We start from the raw sequence: 19,886 nt of genomic DNA on the forward strand, positions 1-19,886 counted from the left end.
GAGGAAAGCCAATTAACTTATCTGTATGTTTTTGAAATGTGGGAGGAAACCCACCCAGACCCGGGCAGAACATACAAACTCCATGCAGATAGTGCCCTGACTGGAATTCAAACCGGGGACCCAGCGCTGCAAGGTTAGAGCGCTACCCGCTACACCACCGTGCTGCCCAGCGTGGAGAACAGATGTTCTGGCAATGCAGAGTTCTCCATTCAGCATAGATGAATGGGGTCAGCTCTGCAATGGAGAGCAACACAGGTGCCACCCATTTGTAAAATACACAGTCACCTGCATTGCATTACAAAGCAAATGTGCTCAGAAACAAATAGTGAGCTCTATGCACGAGGGGGCAGCCATACTATGCTCCATGTATTGAGTAGAGGGAAGCAAGCACATAATAGTGCACATTAACCATTTACATAGAGCTCACAGTTTCAGCAATACCTTACAGAGTATCAAATCACTTCTTGTCCCTCACAGGAGCTCACAATCTAAAATCCTTAAAGCCTAGGCAAGTATGATTTTGGGATGTGACTGTTAATCCACATGTTTATGAGAAAGTCCAACATTCTGTGTAGATAGTGTCCTGGCACAGAATCAAACCTAAGATGCAAATGCCGCAAGGTGAGAGTGTAGTAACTTTGATCCCATGTTACCCACATGCTAAAAGTAAGCTAGAGAGCAGGGATCAGAGGCACACTTTTCTCCAAATAGAAAGTAAACACTCAGTACCTCAATGTACACTGGTTGTGTATTACTGATTAGCAGACAAGACACAAGGCTCATGTATGGAGGTAGCAGAAACAAGGGGCCTCAAGTATGGGGTAGGATTGGGGAGGGGGGGCATCAGACACAAGGGACTCATGTATGGGGTAGGAGGAGAGGCAGCAGGCAAGGGGCCTCAAGTATGGGGTAGGATGGGGGCACCAGACACAAGGGGATCACGTATGGGGGGCACCAGACACAAGGGACTCATGTATGGGGTAAGATGGGGGGCATCAGACACGGGGCTCATGTATGGAGCAGGATGGGGCAGCAGTCACGAGGGGCTCATGCATGGGGTAGGATGGGGGGGGGGGGAGGCATCAGACACAAGGGGCTCATGTATAGAGCAGGATGGGGGCAGCAGTCACGAGGGGCTCATGCATGGGGTAGTAGCAGACACGCTGCGTTCCATGCGCCGGGGAGGGGGGGGGGGGGTCTCAGCACCTCCAGGCGGGTGATGGTCGGCAGGCACGCTCCGCAGACACAGGGCACCCGGCCTCCCCTCTCTCGGATGGTAGCGGCCGCGGTGTGTCCCGTTAGCCGGCAGGAGGGGTGGGGCGGAGGTCCCGTTACCCGGATGGAGCTCCGGCAGCTGGCGGTGTTCTCTGGCGCTCTCCTTCCCTCACACTCGGTACACACAGAACCCCCGCCCGGAATATCCCCCCCTTCTTACCACTCGCAGTCTCCGGGTCACGCTCCTCTCGCCGTCTCCCTGCGTACAGAGGCTCCAAAATGGCGGCACTTCCGGGCGGATCCACCAGCAGGCGGTCCGTAGGGGGGGAAGCGGGGGGCACCAATAATGGGCGGGATCTGCGAGGAGGAGGAGGGGGAGCGGCACTAATGTGATTATCCCGGGATGGCAGCGCTGCTGCTCTCTCTGGGGTTGTGTTGTGATGTATAATAATAAACATTTATGCTAATACAGAGGTGGTGCTGCTGTGCAAATGCAAAGCTTCTTACAAAAAAGCAGAAAAGTCTGTACATAAGTCTTCAGGTGGCTATACATCTCTCAACTTAGCACCGATCGACCATCCGATTCGATAATTATTGAAAATGCAAATCGGTACTGCCACAAGTATGCTCGATGAACAATTTGGGCTCTATTCACAAAGGGCTCTATTCTCAATGACTTCCCGCATGCGGTAAAGTGAGTGAGGGAAATTTGCGACCAAAACATCGCCATGTTGAGATTCACAAAATTTTCCGCTTGTTGTTTCCGCATGCGGTAAATGTGCGGAAGTAATGCGGAAAAAGTTCTGCAAAAGTCGGTATTTCCGCCCAAAAAAAACATTCACAAAATATTTCAGACGCATTATTTCAGCGTTAATTACCGATTTTTTATCACCTACAAGTAGTAGGTGATATATTTCGCATCTCATTGATTTTAATGACGTCTGGAGGCTTAAGTGCTGTGCTTGGTGGACTTTGAATTTTTTTTTTTAAACTATTTTTCATGCAACCTTTTTACCGCATGTTTACCGCACGTTTAATTGCCGTTTCCGCACTCTTTTTACCGCATACGGAAAATTTTAGTGAATGCAGAAAAAATGCGGAGATTACCGCTGGCGGTAATTTTGCGGTAATATTTTGAGGTGATTTGGCCTCTTTGGCTATCATTCATAAAGGAGCTGTCGGTAAGGGGAATCAATGCGGGAAAACACCGCTGACGGTGTTTTAGACTTCTGGGTGGGCATTCATAAAAAAGTATCCATGTGCGGTAGCAGTGCGGAGATTCCCTGAACTAGGCTGGCGGTAGGCAGGCGGTAGGCTTGCGGAGACACAGAAGCTGCCGAGTTGATACATTTCTCCGTGTTCCGCTCTGCTGCAGCTGCCTGGGAGGTCTGTGTGTCTCCATTCACTTACATTGGTATCACCACATCAGAGGGAGCGGTACTTCCCGACCTCACACCGCTTGCGGTGATCTTTATGAATTAACATTTTGCTACTTTTGTTCCGATAATCACCGCACAAGGCAGTGATTTATCACTCTGCTCGGTAGTGTCATTTTTTCATGCGGAAAGAGCCTTTTTGAATGCTGACTTTGCTAAGTGGTTGGTAAAGTCAGCTGTTTTAAGCATTTCCTCATGCGGAAATGCTTTATGAATGATAGCCTTTGAGAATAGAGCCCAACGAGCCAAAATTACCGCAAAATTTACCGCTAAATTACTACCAGCGGTAAACTCCGCATTTTTTCCACATTCACTAACATTTTCCGCATGTTTCCCGCATGCGGTAAGAAGGTTGCATGAAAAATAGTTTAAAAAAACAAAAACAAAGTCCAGCAAGCACAGCCCTTAAAGAGAATCTGTATTGTTAAAATCACACAAAAGTAAACATACCAGTGCGTTAGGGGACATCTCCTATTACCCTCTGTCACAATTTCGCCACTCCTCACCGCATTAAAAGTCGTTAAAAACAGTTTTAAAAACTTTGTTTATAAACAAACAAAATGGCCACCAAAACAGGAAGTAGGTTGATGTACAGTATGTCCACACATAGAAAATACATCCATACACAAGCAGGCTGTATACAGCCTTCCTTTTGAATCACAAGAGATCATTTGTGTGTTTCTTTCCCCCTGCAGTTCTCATGCACTGAAGTTTCAGGCTGCTCGTTTCTTCCTGCAAACAGCTTTGCCCTTGTCTGCAATTCCTCAGTATGTGAAAGCCCAGCCAGCTCAGAGGACTATTTATCCAGCTTGTAAAAGATACGAGAGAAGAGAGAAGCTGCCCTAATCTAAATAATACACAGGCAGTGTGCATAGAGGGGCCTGGAAGGGGGAGTTCATAGCAGAACCACAACACTGAAGAACTTGGCAGCCTTCCAGACACAGGCTGACAAGTCTGACAAGAGAGAGATAAGTTGATTTATTACAGAGACTGTGCTAGTAGAAAGTGCTGCAGTAAGCCAGAACACATTAGAATAGCTTTTGGAACTTGTAGGATGATAAAAAACAGGATGCAATTTTTGTTACAGAGTCTCTTTAAGCCTCCAGACTTCATTAAAATCAATGGGATGCGGAAAATATCACCTACTACTAGTAGTTGATTAAAAAAAAAACGGTAAATACAGACGAAATGATGCGCCAGAAATGTTTTGTGAATTTATTTTTTTATTGCGGAAAATACCGACTTCTGCGGAAATTTTTCCGCATGCATGCCGCACATTTACCGCATGCGGAAAAAACATGCAGAAAATTTAGTGAATTTCAATGTGGCGATGTTTTGGTCGGTAACTTCCTGCATGTCCTTTACCGCATGCGGGAAGTGATTGAGAATAGAGCCCATTGACTCATTTCGGTCCATAATTTGGCAAATGTATCAATTGGACATGCTGGTAAATCTCAGGACTACGTGGTCGATCAGCATGTGATAATTGCGGACAAATTGAACCCGAAACACCCTTCTGCTGTCCGCTCAAATGTTTTATTTGCTCCTCGGTCTAAAGCGCCATACGCATGTTCAACCGCCGAAGCCCGAAACAAATGAGGAATAGATAGCCAGGATCACCCAAAAAGTTTTTCACTGATGGTAAAAGGCATCGACTATTGTCCATGTACACCAATCTGTCCTGGCAGATTAGTTTGGACGATAACCGGTGTTTTGTATCAAATGATCACTCCATTCTTTATTATGCCCTTCCGCTAACGATCTGATCGGCGGAACATCTTTGTGCCGTCTTGAATTCAACCAAGCTCTGGTGTCGTTTGTTCATTGCGAACCGTGGGGGACTGCTCGATTTCTAACAATGATTATCGAGCGTGTGTACAAATTGTAAACAAAGGGCTTATAAAGGCTCCTACACACATGCAACTTTTCCTCCCAACTATCGCCCAGACTTCAGTTGGGCATTTGCACATGTGACGAATGACTAGACGAGCAACTGATAACAGGCGGTTTGCCCTATCCAACAGGCGGTTCAACTCACTCGACTATTAGGCTGATATCATGCAGTTGGCCGTGTGTGTAAAAATCATTTAAACAGCTTGTACTTTTTTTAATGCGGTCATATTGTGAAGTCCATCGTTCACTTTTGTGCACAGTACACAAATGAATTGGTCGTTCAGTTGGTTGGTGCACGGTAAATACAAGTCATGCAATCGCTTGGTCGTGCGGTCGGTCATGTCGTCGAGTTGGTCCTGTGGAAAAGTTGCACGTGTGTACGAGACTGTACAGGCACAGCAGATAAGCAACGAAATTGGAGACGGCACACAAATGGCTCAGCAAAAGAATGTCTTTCAGCATACAGAGGCACACAAAAGTGTGCCAACTCCAACTTTGTTGTTTTACATTGGTGTTGCAGGAGTGGTGTACCTGCAGGAGTCGGGCACCGGCATATGGTCTTAAAGAGAGCCTGAGGTGGGCTCACAAAAAAAACACCGCTCCCTTGGGCCGCAATGGCCCACTTTCACTTTGGTGACCTCTGAGTCACGACGCTGCACTGAGAGACTGTGTGTCTCTCATAGCGTGCGGGGAGCGGCAGGGGGTGCGGACAGGGAGGGAGAGCTGCCCAATGGCAGCTCAGGAAACCCTCCAGGAATACCCCCTGAACAGGGAATCCCTCTCCCTGTGTTTACCTCTGAGATACCAACAAATATTGTCACTAATCTTGGGGGGCTATAGCGCGGGGGGGGGCAGAGACCAGCGGTGTGGGGGCACAGGCATGTTATGAGGCGGAGAACATGCCTCTGTGTCCCATCTGCCTCCCCCCCCCCATCTGCTCACCTCGAGTTCTCTTTAACTACAAAGTACAGACCAGCGTTGTGGGTGAAGTGTGAGTTTCAAGAATAGAGAAGCAACAGCAGTTGGCAAATGCAATCTATAAAAAACTTTATTTTCCCGGCAACAAATCAAAAATTGGTTAAAAAGCAGAGCCTCAGAAGACACTCAGGAGAGCGAAACAGCTGTCGGGCAGCTCACCGCTCCCACCTCACCCCACAGCCCAGTAGGAAACGGGTAGGAAGGATCTCTATATGTCTGATTTTTAACCAATTTTTGATTTGTGGCCAGAACAATAACGTTTTTTATAGATTGCATGTGCCAACTGCTGTTGCTTCTCTTTTCATGGAATAATACCTGCTTGTGTGAGGACAGTTAGATCACGCAATCTGAGCCACATGTAAACCCGTTCTCTTGTAGTCTTGTGATCCGCATACCTAAGATCTGTGCCGTTGAGGAAGACTGTAGTGCCTGTACTCTATCTATTTTTCTCTCTGTTTGTTCAAGTATGAAGTGTGAGTCTGTACTCTGTCTACAGCAGGTAAGAAGTAGGGAATGTTGTTCAGATGAGATACTCGTGCTTCCCTCTATGAAGCAGGGCTTTTTGGTGCTGCGTACTGCCAAAGCTTAGCGCAGTAATGCTATAGTCCATGCCCCGAGAAATTCGGGGATTGGGACTTTGCGGGACCCCAAATTAAGCCTCTTTTCCACGGGCAGTTGATAGGCAGGGAAATGCCTCTCAAACTCTCAAAACTGCTTGCTGCTGCCTGGTAACTGCTCCCTGCTGCCTGGTAACAACTTTCTGAGCATACGGTTCAACTGCCCATTGAAAAAAGACCTAACTTCTTACTCTGAGTTGTGACGACTCGGAGGGGGTATAGTATTTAACAACCGCCCCAACACAAACCCCCCCCCCCCCCCCGAATTTGTGGGGTAGCAGGGTGAGCCATCAACTGGATCACCCTGCACCAAAAAAAAAAAACCATACCAACCAGCCATGTACGCTAGTGGTGCTCAGCAGAGCTCGAATATTCGAGTAGCTCGAATATTCGAGCTCTTTTTCAGCTATCCGAGCTCGGTATTCGAGCTCCGAATAGCTGTAGCTATTCGAATGGGCTATCCGAGTACACTCAAATAGCCCATTCACTATTCGAGCTATTCGAGCAAACGGCGCTATTCGAGCTCGGTACCGAGCTCGAATAGCGTCATAGCCCAGATTGATGTCCTTAGAGCCAATCAGAGGGCTCCCAGGCCCTCTGACGGCAGCCAATCACAGAGGGGGACCCTGGCCAGCCCCTACCCTATAAATAGCGGCCGCCATGTTCCGTTTCTCCATGCTTGCCTGAGACTTGTACAGAGAGAGAGTTGCTCCTTTGTGCTTTGGCTTAGCAAGTGCTCTATTGTGATCATTTACCTAGCGTTTTTGCTCACCTACACCTGCCATATACACCTATATTGTTGTTAGTTAGATAGACATTGTATTTTAGTTAGTAGCTTGTGTGTTACATTAGAGACAGCCAGGCAGCTGCTGCAAGCTTACAGGTTTAGGCCTCAGGGGGGCCTTGCCTCTGTGGGCAGCTGTCCTCTGTTTATTTCTCTCATCTATACCAGTATTTCTGCTGTCCTTTACTAATAGTATTGTAGTTATACTGTACTAGGAGTAGGACACTCACTGACTGTCACTGTTTATAGGCTACTAGCTAGCTCCTGCGTGTGTGCACTCACTCACTGTGTGTACATACTACACACACTCTATTTCCTTCTGATTACTGATAGATTATTGTTAGTTAGTTGTACTTACTGTTACTACTTACTCTTACTGTACTAGGAGTCTAGGACACTCAGTCAGACAGTCACTGTGTTCATAGGCTACTAGCTCCTGCGTGCGGTCACTCACTGTCTGAGTGTACACACACCACCCACACTCCATTTCCTTCTGATCGCTGATTGATTATTGTAATTAGTTAGTTCTACTTACTGTTACTACTTACTCTTACTGTACTAGGAGTCTAGGACACTCAGTCACTGTGTGTTCATAGGCTACTAGCTCCTGCGTGCGGTCACTCACTGTCTGAGTGTACACACACCACCCACACTCCATTTCCTTCTGATCGCTGATTGATTATTGTAATTAGTTAGTTCTACTTACTGTTACTACTTACTCTTACTGTACTAGGAGTCTAGGACACTCAGTTACTGTGTTCATAGGCTACTAGCTCCTGCGTGCGGTCACTCACTGTCTGAGTGTACACACACCACCCACACTCCATTTCCTTCTGATCGCTGATTGATTATTGTAATTAGTTAGTTCTACTTACTGTTACTACTTACTCTTACTGTACTAGGAGTCTAGGACACTCAGTCACTGTGTGTTCATAGGCTACTAGCTCCTGCGTGCGGTCACTCACTGTCTGAGTGTACACACACCACCCACACTCCATTTCCTTCTGATCGCTGATTGATTATTGTAATTAGTTAGTTCTACTTACTGTTACTACTTACTCTTACTGTACTAGGAGTCTAGGACACTCAGTCACTGTGTTCATAGGCTACTAGCTCCTGCGTGCGGTCACTCACTGTCTGAGTGTACACACACCACCCACACTCCATTTCCTTCTGATCGCTGATTGATTATTGTAATTAGTTAGTTCTACTTACTGTTACTACTTACTCTTACTGTACTAGGAGTCTAGGACACTCAGTCACTGTGTGTTCATAGGCTACTAGCTCCTGCGTGCGGTCACTCACTGTCTGAGTGTACACACACCACCCACACTCCATTTCCTTCTGATCGCTGATTGATTATTGTAATTAGTTAGTTCTACTTACTGTTACTACTTACTCTTACTGTACTAGGAGTCTAGGACACTCAGTCACTGTGTTCATAGGCTACTAGCTCCTGCGTGCGGGCACTCACTGTCTGAGTGTACACACACCACCCACACTCCATTTCCTTCTGATCGCTGATTGATTATTGTAATTAGTTAGTTCTACTTACTGTTACTACTTACTCTTACTGTACTAGGAGTCTAGGACACTCAGTCACTGTGTGTTCATAGGCTACTAGCTCCTGCGTGCGGTCACTCACTGTCTGAGTGTACACACACCACCCACACTCCATTTCCTTCTGATCGCTGATTGATTATTGTAATTAGTTAGTTCTACTTACTGTTACTACTTACTCTTACTGTACTAGGAGTCTAGGACACTCAGTCACTGTGTTCATAGGCTACTAGCTCCTGCGTGCGGGCACTCACTGTCTGAGTGTACACACACCACCCACACTCCATTTCCTTCTGATCGCTGATTGATTATTGTAATTAGTTAGTTCTACTTACTGTTACTACTTACTCTTACTGTACTAAGAGTCTAGGACACTCAGTCACTGTGTGTTCATAGGCTACTAGCTCCTGCGTGCGGTCACTCACTGTCTGAGTGTACACACACCACCCACACTCCATTTCCTTCTGATCGCTGATTGATTATTGTAATTAGTTAGTTCTACTTACTGTTACTACTTACTCTTACTGTACTAGGAGTCTAGGACACTCAGTCACTGTGTTCATAGGCTACTAGCTCCTGCGTGCGGGCACTCACTGTCTGAGTGTACACACACCACCCACACTCCATTTCCTTCTGATCGCTGATTGATTATTGTAATTAGTTAGTTCTACTTACTGTTACTACTTACTCTTACTGTACTAGGAGTCTAGGACACTCAGTCACTGTGTTCATAGGCTACTAGCTCCTGCGTGCGGGCACTCACTGTCTGAGTGTACACACACCACCCACACTCCATTTCCTTCTGATCGCTGATTGATTATTGTAATTAGTTAGTTCTACTTACTGTTACTACTTACTCTTACTGTACTAGGAGTCTAGGACACTCAGTCACTGTGTGTTCATAGGCTACTAGCTCCTGCGTGCGGTCACTCACTGTCTGAATGTACACACACCACCCACACTCCATTTCCTTCTGATCGCTGATTGATTATTGTAATTAGTTAGTTCTACTTACTGTTACTACTTACTCTTACTGTACTAGGAGTCTAGGACACTCAGTCACTGTGTTCATAGGCTACTAGCTCCTGCGTGCGGGCACTCACTGTCTGAGTGTACACACACCACCCACACTCCATTTCCTTCTGATCGCTGATTGATTATTGTAATTAGTTAGTTCTACTTACTGTTACTACTTACTCTTACTGTACTAGGAGTCTAGGACACTCAGTCACTGTGTTCATAGGCTACTAGCTCCTGCGTGCGGGCACTCACTGTCTGAGTGTACACACACTAAATTTACTTGTGATTACTACTGATTATTGTAACTGCTAGTTGTACTTCCTGACTGTTACTACTTACTTACTGTACTAGGGGACACTCACTCAGTCACCTCACCAACCAACCCACTCCATTAAAGTACCCCACTTTTCACCCGCCCTTTTAAAAAACTTTTGTCTATACGCCCAAAACATTGAAGATGTCTGGAAGTGGCAGCCAGCGCGGTTTGGGCAAGGGGAAGGGCAGCAAGGGAATCAGGAGGAGAGGGAGCAGCATTGTGGCAAGCCGCGGCCGCGGGCGCGCCACCATGCACAGTTCCGCAGCAGCAGCAGCAGCGTCAGTGGCTAACATTCCTCCCATAGCCACTGGCCGTGGACGCCTTGGGCGCCGCCCAGCAGGAGCATCTGCAACTCACGCTGCAGAGACACAGCAGCAGCAGCGTGTAGCACCTGCTCCCATTTTCCTCCAGCCGGGTCGGAAACGTCCCATTGAGGAAAAGGATGCAGACACTGTGGTGCAACTCATGACGGAGGATGAGCAGCCCGCCATCAGCTCTGCATCCGAGGCCTCCACCCTCACCACCACCACCACCCCTGTTCGCAGCAGCCGCCCAGCAGGGTCTGGGGAGGAGGCCAGTTCACCGTCACTCGCCGACCTGTCATTCAGCAGTCTTTTGACCCCAGGCATCATGAGTAAATTGTCTGCTGTTGTTGGCGATCTTGAGGAGGAGATGCTGATGGGCACTTTGGGGGATGAGGGATTGGACAGCAAGACTGTGGCGACAGTCAAGCAGCCCATCCATGCATCAGGAGAGGAGTTTGGGGGGTCCTCATCCCAGCAGGACATGTTTCAGGAGGGGGAGGATGATGATGACCCGGTGACAGACAGAGACTGGGTGCCACCACCTCCAGGGGATGTCGTCCTCAGCAGCTCTGAGGAGGAGGAGGAGGATGCGCTTGTGGGCCTTGCAAGGAGGCGCATCATTGCAAGCATTGGCAGCGTCCCACACCCTGCTGGTGTCTCAGGCTCAGCAGCAGCAGCATCAGCCAGTACCACCACCAGCCGCACCCAAGCCCCCCCCCCAACCACCACAGGGAGACAGGCAGCAGCGCTTCCATGCCGTAGGGGGATGTTTAAGTCACCAATCTGGCGATATTTCACCATGCCCACTGTGTACAGCAAGTACGCCACTTGCAACCACTGTCAGCGGAAGTTGAGCAGAGGTGCAGACCCCTTAAAGTTCTGCACCAGCTCGCTCATCAACCACCTTGCGGCTAAACATTTCCACCAGCATGAGGAGTTCCAGAGGCTGAAGGCATCTGGTGCTGGCAGTGGCACCACACCCATCACTGCACAGCCTTCAGCAGCAGCAGCAGCAACAGCAGCCACCCGCCCTCCTGCTCCTCCAGCAGCACCAGCAGGAGTGCGGAAACGCACTGCTCCTCCCCCCTCTGCAACTCCTGCCGCCGACACTGAGGCCTGTTCTGGCAGCCAGTCCTCAGTGGCCTCCTCTGCTGTGTCTGCTGATTCCCGTGTCAGCAAAAGGCCACGCCAGAGCCTTTTGAGCGAGTCCTTCCAGGGGGTGGTTAGGGCTCTGCCTCCCAGCAGCCGTCGCGTGCGGCAGCTGAACGGCTTGCTGGCACGGGCCATGTGCTCCCAACTCCTGCCGTACACGCTCGTGCAGGAGGGGAGCGACATTCGTGCGCTGCTTGCTTGCGCAGCCCCAGACTGGCAGCTCCCCAGCAGACACTTTTTCTCCCGCAAGGCCATTCCTGCACTGCACCGCTTTGTGATGGCCAATGTGGAGCGAGGGCTGGAGCACGCGGTTGGTGAAAGGGTCCACGTCACCATGGACTCCTGGAGCAGCCGCTTCGGGACAGGCCGCTACCTGTCCTTCACTGTCCACTGGGTCAGCTTGGTGGAAGGGGGTGAGGATGGGAGAGCAGCAGCGGGCACAGCAGCAGCAGCAACACAGTGGGTGGTGCCACCCCGCAGGCTCAGGGGAACTGCAGCAGGTTCCTCCGATCCTCTGCCATCCTCCGGCACACCTGGCCAAACCCCCCGCCTCAGCAGCAGCGTGAAGGCCCGCCACTGCCAAGCGCTGCTGCACTTGGTCAGCCTTGGGAAGACCAAGCTGACGGCAACCCATGTGTTGGCCAAACTCCAGGAGCAGGAGAGGATTTGGCTGACCCCCAGAGGCGTCGGAGAGGTGGTGGCCGACAATGGGGCCAATCTGGTTGCCGCAATACACAGGGGAAACCTGACCCACATCCCCTGTCTTGCCCACGTGCTGAACCTGGTGGTGCAGAAGTTCCTGCGCACCTACCAGGGGATGGGCGAACTGCTGGAAACGGCAAGGAATGTTGTGCGTCACTTCCGGCGCTCGGCTGCAGCCTGTGCGAGCCTGGAAGACGTGCAAAAGGAGCTGGATCTGCCACGCCATCGGCTGATCCTTGACGTTCCGACTCGCTGGAACTCCACCCTGGCGATGTTGGAGCGTCTGGTTGAACAGAGGCACGCTGTCAAACAGTACCTTGCCCTGGCCACTGTTTCCGCAGCTCTGAGAAGGGACAAGACCAGCAACTTCCCGTCCATCGTCCCCGATGATGACTGGAGGCACATGCAGCAGGTGTGCTTAGTGCTGGCTCCCTTCCTGCAGGCCACAAACATGGTGAGCAGGGACCATGCTATGGTCTGCGAGTGGGTGCCCCTGGTTTCTCTTCTGAACAGGGCCCTCGATGCTTTGCTGGAACAGGGAGCGGCAGCCTTGGACCAGCAGGAGCGGCAACCAGCTGCGCAGTCCACCTCTGAGGGGGAGGAGGAGGAGGACTTGGTGGAGGTCCCTGACCTGGCTGCTGATGAGGGGGATCAGCACAGCGCAGCTGAGTTGGTGCGGGGGTGGAGAGAGGATGAGGCAGCAGAGGAGGAGGATGAGGACAGCACTGACGTCGATGTGCCAGCAGACGTGGCCCGCCTCTTCCCAATGGCAGCGCACATGCTGACGTGCCTGCGCAGGGACCCCAGGGTGATCCAGATGAAGCAGAGGGAGGACATCTGGATCAGCATGATGTTGGACCCACGCCTCAAGGGGAAGTTGAGCCAGTTCCTGCCGCCTGCAGGAGGAGACCCAGCGCAACAAATAAGGAGCTTGCAGCAGGCCCTTGTTGAGCGCTTGGAGGAAGCCTTCCCCCAGCCTTCCACCCCCACTGTCCAGCAGCCAGCACAGAGGCAGCAGCAGGTGCCTGCATCCAGCAGCAGCAAGCGCCCCACAGACCTGCTGTCTCTCAGCCACGAGCTCTACAGGACTGTAGAGGCTCCGGCAGCAGTGACTAGAGAGGAGATGCATGCAGCAGCATCCTCCTCCGGTCACAGCCAGCGCCTGACCCGCATGGTGGCTGACTACATGGGGTCGTACAGCGGGCTTGACAGCGATGCCCCTGTTGATCCCATGGAGTATTGGGTCAAGCGCATGGAGATCTGGAGCGAGCTGGCGCAGTACGCCCTGGAAGTGCTGTCCTGCCCCCCTTCCAGCGTGCTGTCCGAGCGCTGCTTCAGTGCAGCTGGTGGCGTGGTCACCGAGAAACGCTCACGTCTGTCTCACAAGTCTGTGGACAGACTGACGTTTCTCAAGATGAACCAGGCGTGGGTGGAAGGCGAGTTCCTGGACCCTGTTGTCGGCGAGAGGGGGACATGAACTGGCTGCCGGAACCATCGTTAATGTGCCTTACCACCCTTTACCACCTCCTGGCTCCTGCTCACTAAGCCAGCCTGGTTCACTTTGACTATTACGTCGCCTGCAGCCACACATTTTACACCTACAGTGGGCTGCTGTGTACTGCCCTTCTGCTGTCTGTCTGTGTTTCCCACTGCCAGGGTACACAGATGATTTACCTTCTGCTGCCACTCTGCCACCAGCTATTACGTCAAACAATAGCTATATTGGTTGCAAAACCAAAAACCAAAAAACCATAAAAAAAAAAAAAAAGGTTTAATTTTTCTGAGGTGCCCGGGTTGAAAACTGTGTTGTCCCAGTTGTGTATTGGACACAATGTGGGCTGCACGACCGCTGTCTGGGACCTCCTGTTGTGTTTATTTACAGCCCTGGTATCACCGCTAGGTACCAGGGCTATTATGTCACGCTGCCTACCTGCTGCCACACTCACACTGCTCCTCCATACCTCCTCCTGCTGCTGCTGCTGCTGTCTGTCTGTGTTTCCCACTGCCAGGGTACACAGATGATTTACCTTCTGCTGCCACTCTGCCACCAGCTATTACGTCAAACAATAGCTGCTCGCCTACTCCTCCATTCCTCCTCCTGCTGCTGCTGTCTGTCTGTGTTTCCCACTGCCAGGGTACACAGATGATTTACCTTCTGCTGCCACTCTGCCACCAGCTATTACGTCAAACAATAGCTATATTGGTTGCAAAACCAAAAACCAAAAAACCATAAAAAAAAAAAAAAGGTTTAATTTTTCTGAGGTGCCCGGGTTGAAAACTGTGTTGTCCCAGTTGTGTATTGGACACAATGTGGGCTGCATGACCGCTGTCTGGGACCTCCTGTTGTGTTTATTTACAGCCCTGGTATCACCGCTAGGTACCAGGGCTATTATGTCACGCTGCCTACCTGCTGCCACACTCACACTGCTCCTCCATACCTCCTCCTGCTGCTGCTGCTGCTGTCTGTCTGTGTTTCCCACTGCCAGGGTACACAGATGATTTACCTTCTGCTGCCACTCTGCCACCAGCTATTACGTCAAACAATAGCTGCTCGCCTACTCCTCCATTCCTCCTCCTGCTGCTGCTGTCTGTCTGTGTTTCCCACTGCCAGGGTACACAGATGATTTACCTTCTGCTGCCACTCTGCCACCAGCTATTACGTCAAACAATAGCTATATTGGTTGCAAAACCAAAAACCAAAAAACCATAAAAAAAAAAAAAAGGTTTAATTTTTCTGAGGTGCCCGGGTTGAAAACTGTGTTGTCCCAGTTGTGTATTGGACACAATGTGGGCTGCACGACCGCTGTCTGGGACCTCCTGTTGTGTTTATTTACAGCCCTGGTATCACCGCTAGGTACCAGGGCTATTATGTCACGCTGCCTACCTGCTGCCACACTCACACTGCTCCTCCATACCTCCTCCTGCTGCTGCTGCTGCTGTCTGTCTGTGTTTCCCACTGCCAGGGTACACAGATGATTTACCTTCTGCTGCCACTCTGCCACCAGCTATTACGTCAAACAATAGCTGCTCGCCTACTCCTCCATTCCTCCTCCTGCTGCTGCTGTCTGTCTGTGTTTCCCACTGCCAGGGTACACAGATGATTTACCTTCTGCTGCCACTCTGCCACCAGCTATTACGTCAAACAATAGCTATATTGGTTGCAAAACCAAAAACCAAAAAACCATAAAAAAAAAAAAAAGGTTTAATTTTTCTGAGGTGCCCGGGTTGAAAACTGTGTTGTCCCAGTTGTGTATTGGACACAATGTGGGCTGCACGACCGCTGTCTGGGACCTCCTGTTGTGTTTATTTACAGCCCTGGTATCACCGCTAGGTACCAGGGCTATTATGTCACGCTGCCTACCTGCTGCCACACTCACACTGCTCCTCCATACCTCCTCCTGCTGCTGCTGCTGCTGTCTGTCTGTGTTTCCCACTGCCAGGGTACACAGATGATTTACCTTCTGCTGCCACTCTGCCACCAGCTATTACGTCAAACAATAGCTGCTCGCCTACTCCTCCATTCCTCCTCCTGCTGCTGCTGTCTGTCTGTGTTTCCCACTGCCAGGGTACACAGATGATTTACCTTCTGCTGCCACTCTGCCACCAGCTATTACGTCAAACAATAGCTATATTGGTTGCAAAACCAAAAACCAAAAAACCATAAAAAAAAAAAAAGGTTTAATTTTTCTGAGGTGCCCGGGTTGAAAACTGTGTTGTCCCAGTTGTGTATTGGACACAATGTGGGCTGCACGACCGCTGTCTGGGACCTCCTGTTGTGTTTATTTACAGCCCTGGTATCACCGCTAGGTACCAGGGCTATTATGTCACGGCGAGCTGCCTGCCTCATTGACTGCCTGCTGCCACACACTCATCCTCCTCCTCCTGCTGCTGAATTTACCTCCTGCTGTCTTTGTGTTTCCACTGCCAGGGAGCACATACAATGGCGCTTCCAACATGCGTGCGCCCACCAGCTATTTGTTACGCTCAAAAATAGATGCATTTCTTTAAAAAAAAATTGAAAAGAGAAATACGTGAAGAAGAATAAGACTATATTGAAAAGGAAGGAGAAGAAGAAGAAGAAGAAGAAGAAGAAGAAGAAGAAGAAGAAGAAGAAGAAGAAGAAGAAGAAGAAGAAGAAGAAGAAGAAGAAGAAGAAGAAGAAGAAGAAGAAGAAGAAGAAGAAGAAGAAGACGATATAGAAGAAGACGATATAGAAGAAGACGATATAGAAGAAGAAGAAGAAAGATAAAGAAGAAGAAGAACAAGTATATACAGTAACACTACTGAACAAAATTAAGGACACAACTTCTCTTTCCACATTTTTTTTTAAAGGAACATCCCCACATAATCACTTGCTGTTGTTACTTGGAAAAAAAGAGGTTTCTTGCATCATTCACCCTCAAAACAAGTGTTGGAAGCTATTTAAGGCCAATTTGAATAGTCAGCTCGAATAGTTAGCTCGAATACCGACTCGAATAGTGAGCTCGAAGTCCGAGGTCGAATCGAATAGTAAAAATTATTCGACTCGAATATTCGAATGACCTCGAATAATTTACTATTCGAATTCGACCAAACTCGAATTTTAAAAAGGGGTATTTGAGCACCACTGATGTACGCTCCCTCTACCCTGTATTCAGGCAGGAGGAGTGAGAGGACACTGAGTTCTGGCAATCCCAGAATCAAAATTTCAGGATATAATGAAAACTATTTTTAATTACAACCCTTTGTTTTTAAGTTCGTGGCCGTTTTTAGGCATAGGCAAACCTGGACGCAACCTATAGTGAAACCAGGGGGCACTACAGAGCCATCCATAATAGACTTTGCTTTGTAGAATTTGTACACACCACTTATAGTTCCTTTGAGAAAGGGATGGGTGGGAATGTAAAGGGCTCTTTCACACCGGCAGCTGACAAGCGTTGAATTCAATGCCTGTCAGCGGCTCTCCTGCACCGGCTTGTTAGCGCCTGGTACCGGCCAGTACCGGCGCTGTACAGGCGGCCCCCCACGGAGTGAGATCTCAACGCTGCCGAGCTTAGACTTGACATGTTGCATTCCTCCGCCACCCAGTACCGCCACATGTCAGCGCTTGACGGCTGTGGTGTTACAACCGCTGCAATTCAGCTGCATTTTATTTGCATCCGAATTGCACTGGCGGGCGACAGATAGGCAGCTGAACTGCTCAGCAAACGCGTAGTTGAGTCATCCCTGTGAAAGGGGCCTAATGGTGCCCATACTAGAGTGGGGCCGAACCTCCGATTTTAGGTTCGCGAACCGGGTTCGCGAACCGGGTTCGCGAACTTCCGCGTAAGGTTCGGTTCGCGTAAAAGTTCGCGAACCGCAATAGACTTCAATGGGGATGCGAACTTTGAAAAAAAACACTTATGCTGGCCACAAAAGTGATGGAAAAGATGTTTCAAGGGGTCTAACACCTGGAGGGGGGCATGGCGGAGTGGGATACATGCCAAAAGTCCCCGGGAAAAATCTGGATTTGACGCAAAGCAGCGTTTTAAGGGCAGAAATCACATTGAATGCTAAATGACAGGCCTAAAGTGCTTTAAAACATCTTGCATGTGTATACATCAATCAGGTAGTGTAATTAGTGTACTGCTTCACACTGACACACCAAACTCACCGTGTAACCCAGCGCAAACAGCTGTTTGTGTAGTGACGGCCGTGCTGGACTGGTGCGCACCATGGCGAGAACAGGTATGCAGTGGCTGGTTCACTGAACAGAACAGGTATGCAGTGGCGGGTTCACTGAACAGAACAGGTATGCAGTGGCGGGTTCACTGAACAGAACAGGTATGCAGTGGCGGGTTCACTGAACAGAACAGGTATACAGTGGCGGGTTCACAGAACAGGTATGCAGTGGCAGGTTCACTGAACAGGTATACAGTGGCGGGTTCACTGAACACAACAGGTATGCAGTGGCGGGTTCACTGAACAGGAATACAGTGGCGGGTTCACTGAACAGAACAGGTATGCAGTGGCGGGTTCACTGAACAGTACAGGTATGCAGTGGCAGGTTCACTGAACAGGTATGCAGTGGTGGGTTCACTGAACAGGTATGCAGTGGTGGGTTCACTGAACAGGTATGCAGTGGTGGGTTCACAGAACAGGTATGCAGTGGTGGGTTCACAGAACAGGTATGCAGTGGCGGGTTCACTGAACAGGTATGCAGTGGTGGGTTCACTGAACAGGTATGCAGTGGTGGGTTCACAGAACAGTACAGGTATGCAGTGGCGGGTTCACAGAACAGGTATGCAGTGGCAGGTTCACTGAACAGGTATGCAGTGGTGGGTTCACTGAACAGGTATGCAGTGGTGGGTTCACTGAACAGGTATGCAGTGGTGGGTTCACAGTACAGGTATGCAGTGGTGGGTTCACAGAACAGGTATGCAGTGGTGGGTTCACTGAACAGGTATGCAGTGGTGGGTTCACTGAACAGGTATGCAGTGGTGGGTTCACTGAACAGGTATGCAGTGGTGGGTTCACAGTACAGGTATGCAGTGGTGGGTTTACAGAACAGGTATGCAGTGGTGGGTTCACAGTACAGGTATGCAGTGATGGGTTCACAGAACAGGTATGCAGTGGTGGGTTCACTGAACAGGTATGCAGTGGTGGGTTCACTGAACAGGTATGCAGTGGTGGGTTCACTGAACAGGTATGCAGTGGTGGGTTCACAGAACAGGTATGCAGTGGTGGGTTCACAGAACAGGTATGCAGTGGCGGGATTACTGAACAGGCATGCAGTGGTGGGTTCACTGAACAGGTATGCAGTGGTGGGTTCACTGAACAGGTATGCAGTGGTGGGTTCACTGAACAGGCATGCAGTGGTGGGTTCACAATACAGGTATGCAGTGGTGGGTTCACAGTACAGGTATGCAGTGGTGGGTTCACAGAACAAGTATGCAGTGGCAGGTTCACTGAACAGGTTCACTGAACAGGTATGCAGGTACTGAACAGAACAGGTATGCAGCCAGGAACAAGCTAAGCCTAACTTATCTTTCCCTATGAGAGACAGTCTGCAGCAGCTCGCCCTACTCTCACTAACGCAGGCACACGAGTGAGCGTAATGGCCGCCGCTGCCTGCCTTTTATTAGGGGGGGGAGTGGCTCCAGGGGCTAGTGTAGCCTAATTGGCTACACTGGGCCTGCTGACTGTGATGTAGAGGGTCAAAGTTGACCCTCATGGTGCATTATGGGGCGAACCGAACTTCCGCAAAAGTTCGCCTGCGGGATGCGAACGCGAACCACTGAAGTTCGCATGGAACCGTTCGCAGGCGAACCGTTCGGCCCAACTCTAGCCCATACATGGTACAATTTTTTTCATCCAATCTCACCATTTCTGTGTAGAATAAGGGTAAATTAAAGTATCATTTAGGCCAGGGGTAGGGAACCTATGGCTCGGAAGCCAGATGTGGCCCTTTTGATGGCTACATCTGGCTCACAGACAAATCAGTAGGAGTTGATTCACTAACCTACACTGCTCAAGCAGCGCAGCTTAGTGTGGCAGAGCAAGTAACATTATCAAAGTAGTGCACGCTACTGCTGTAGCATGCACTACTAACTTACTCACGCTCTCCCCAAAATGAACGGCTGCTCCAATTGTCCCAATCTGGGCCCTGTCAGGTCCAGTGTCAAGTGCGGGGGTCCTACAAAGTGAATCAACCCTCAAGTCAGCTAGCTAATTGTACAAGCTGTTAGTCGGTATTTCTCCTGTCTGGCTCTTGGGGAAATTGCTGATGTTGCTGAAACCCAAGAGAAGCTGAAGGAAGAAGTGTCTGACACTTCCGCTGCCTGGCGAATCAACTGTATACACATCACCATGGCAACAGGGACGTGAGCCCAACTGTCCCAGTTTGGAACATATTGTATGGCTCTCACGGAATTATATTTTAAAATATGT

At 49.7% G+C, this 19,886-nt stretch overlaps 1 protein-coding gene across 5 annotated transcripts in view; it reads right to left on the bottom strand.

Annotated features, from left to right (window-relative positions):
* LOC137539177 (CUGBP Elav-like family member 1) overlaps positions 1 to 1,519 on the bottom strand; it is a 93,240-nt gene extending 91,721 nt beyond the window's left edge. For all 5 annotated transcript variants that reach the window (XM_068261691.1, XM_068261690.1, XM_068261688.1 and 2 more), the window contains exon 1: positions 1,436 to 1,519. The gene's annotated coding sequence lies outside the window, so the exon portion shown is untranslated. The remainder of the gene's footprint in view (positions 1 to 1,435) is intronic.
* Positions 1,520 to 19,886: the final 18,367 nt, after the last annotated feature.

This window comes from Hyperolius riggenbachi, chromosome 11 (genome assembly GCF_040937935.1).
Source record: "Hyperolius riggenbachi isolate aHypRig1 chromosome 11, aHypRig1.pri, whole genome shotgun sequence".
NCBI lineage: Eukaryota > Metazoa > Chordata > Amphibia > Anura > Hyperoliidae > Hyperolius > Hyperolius riggenbachi.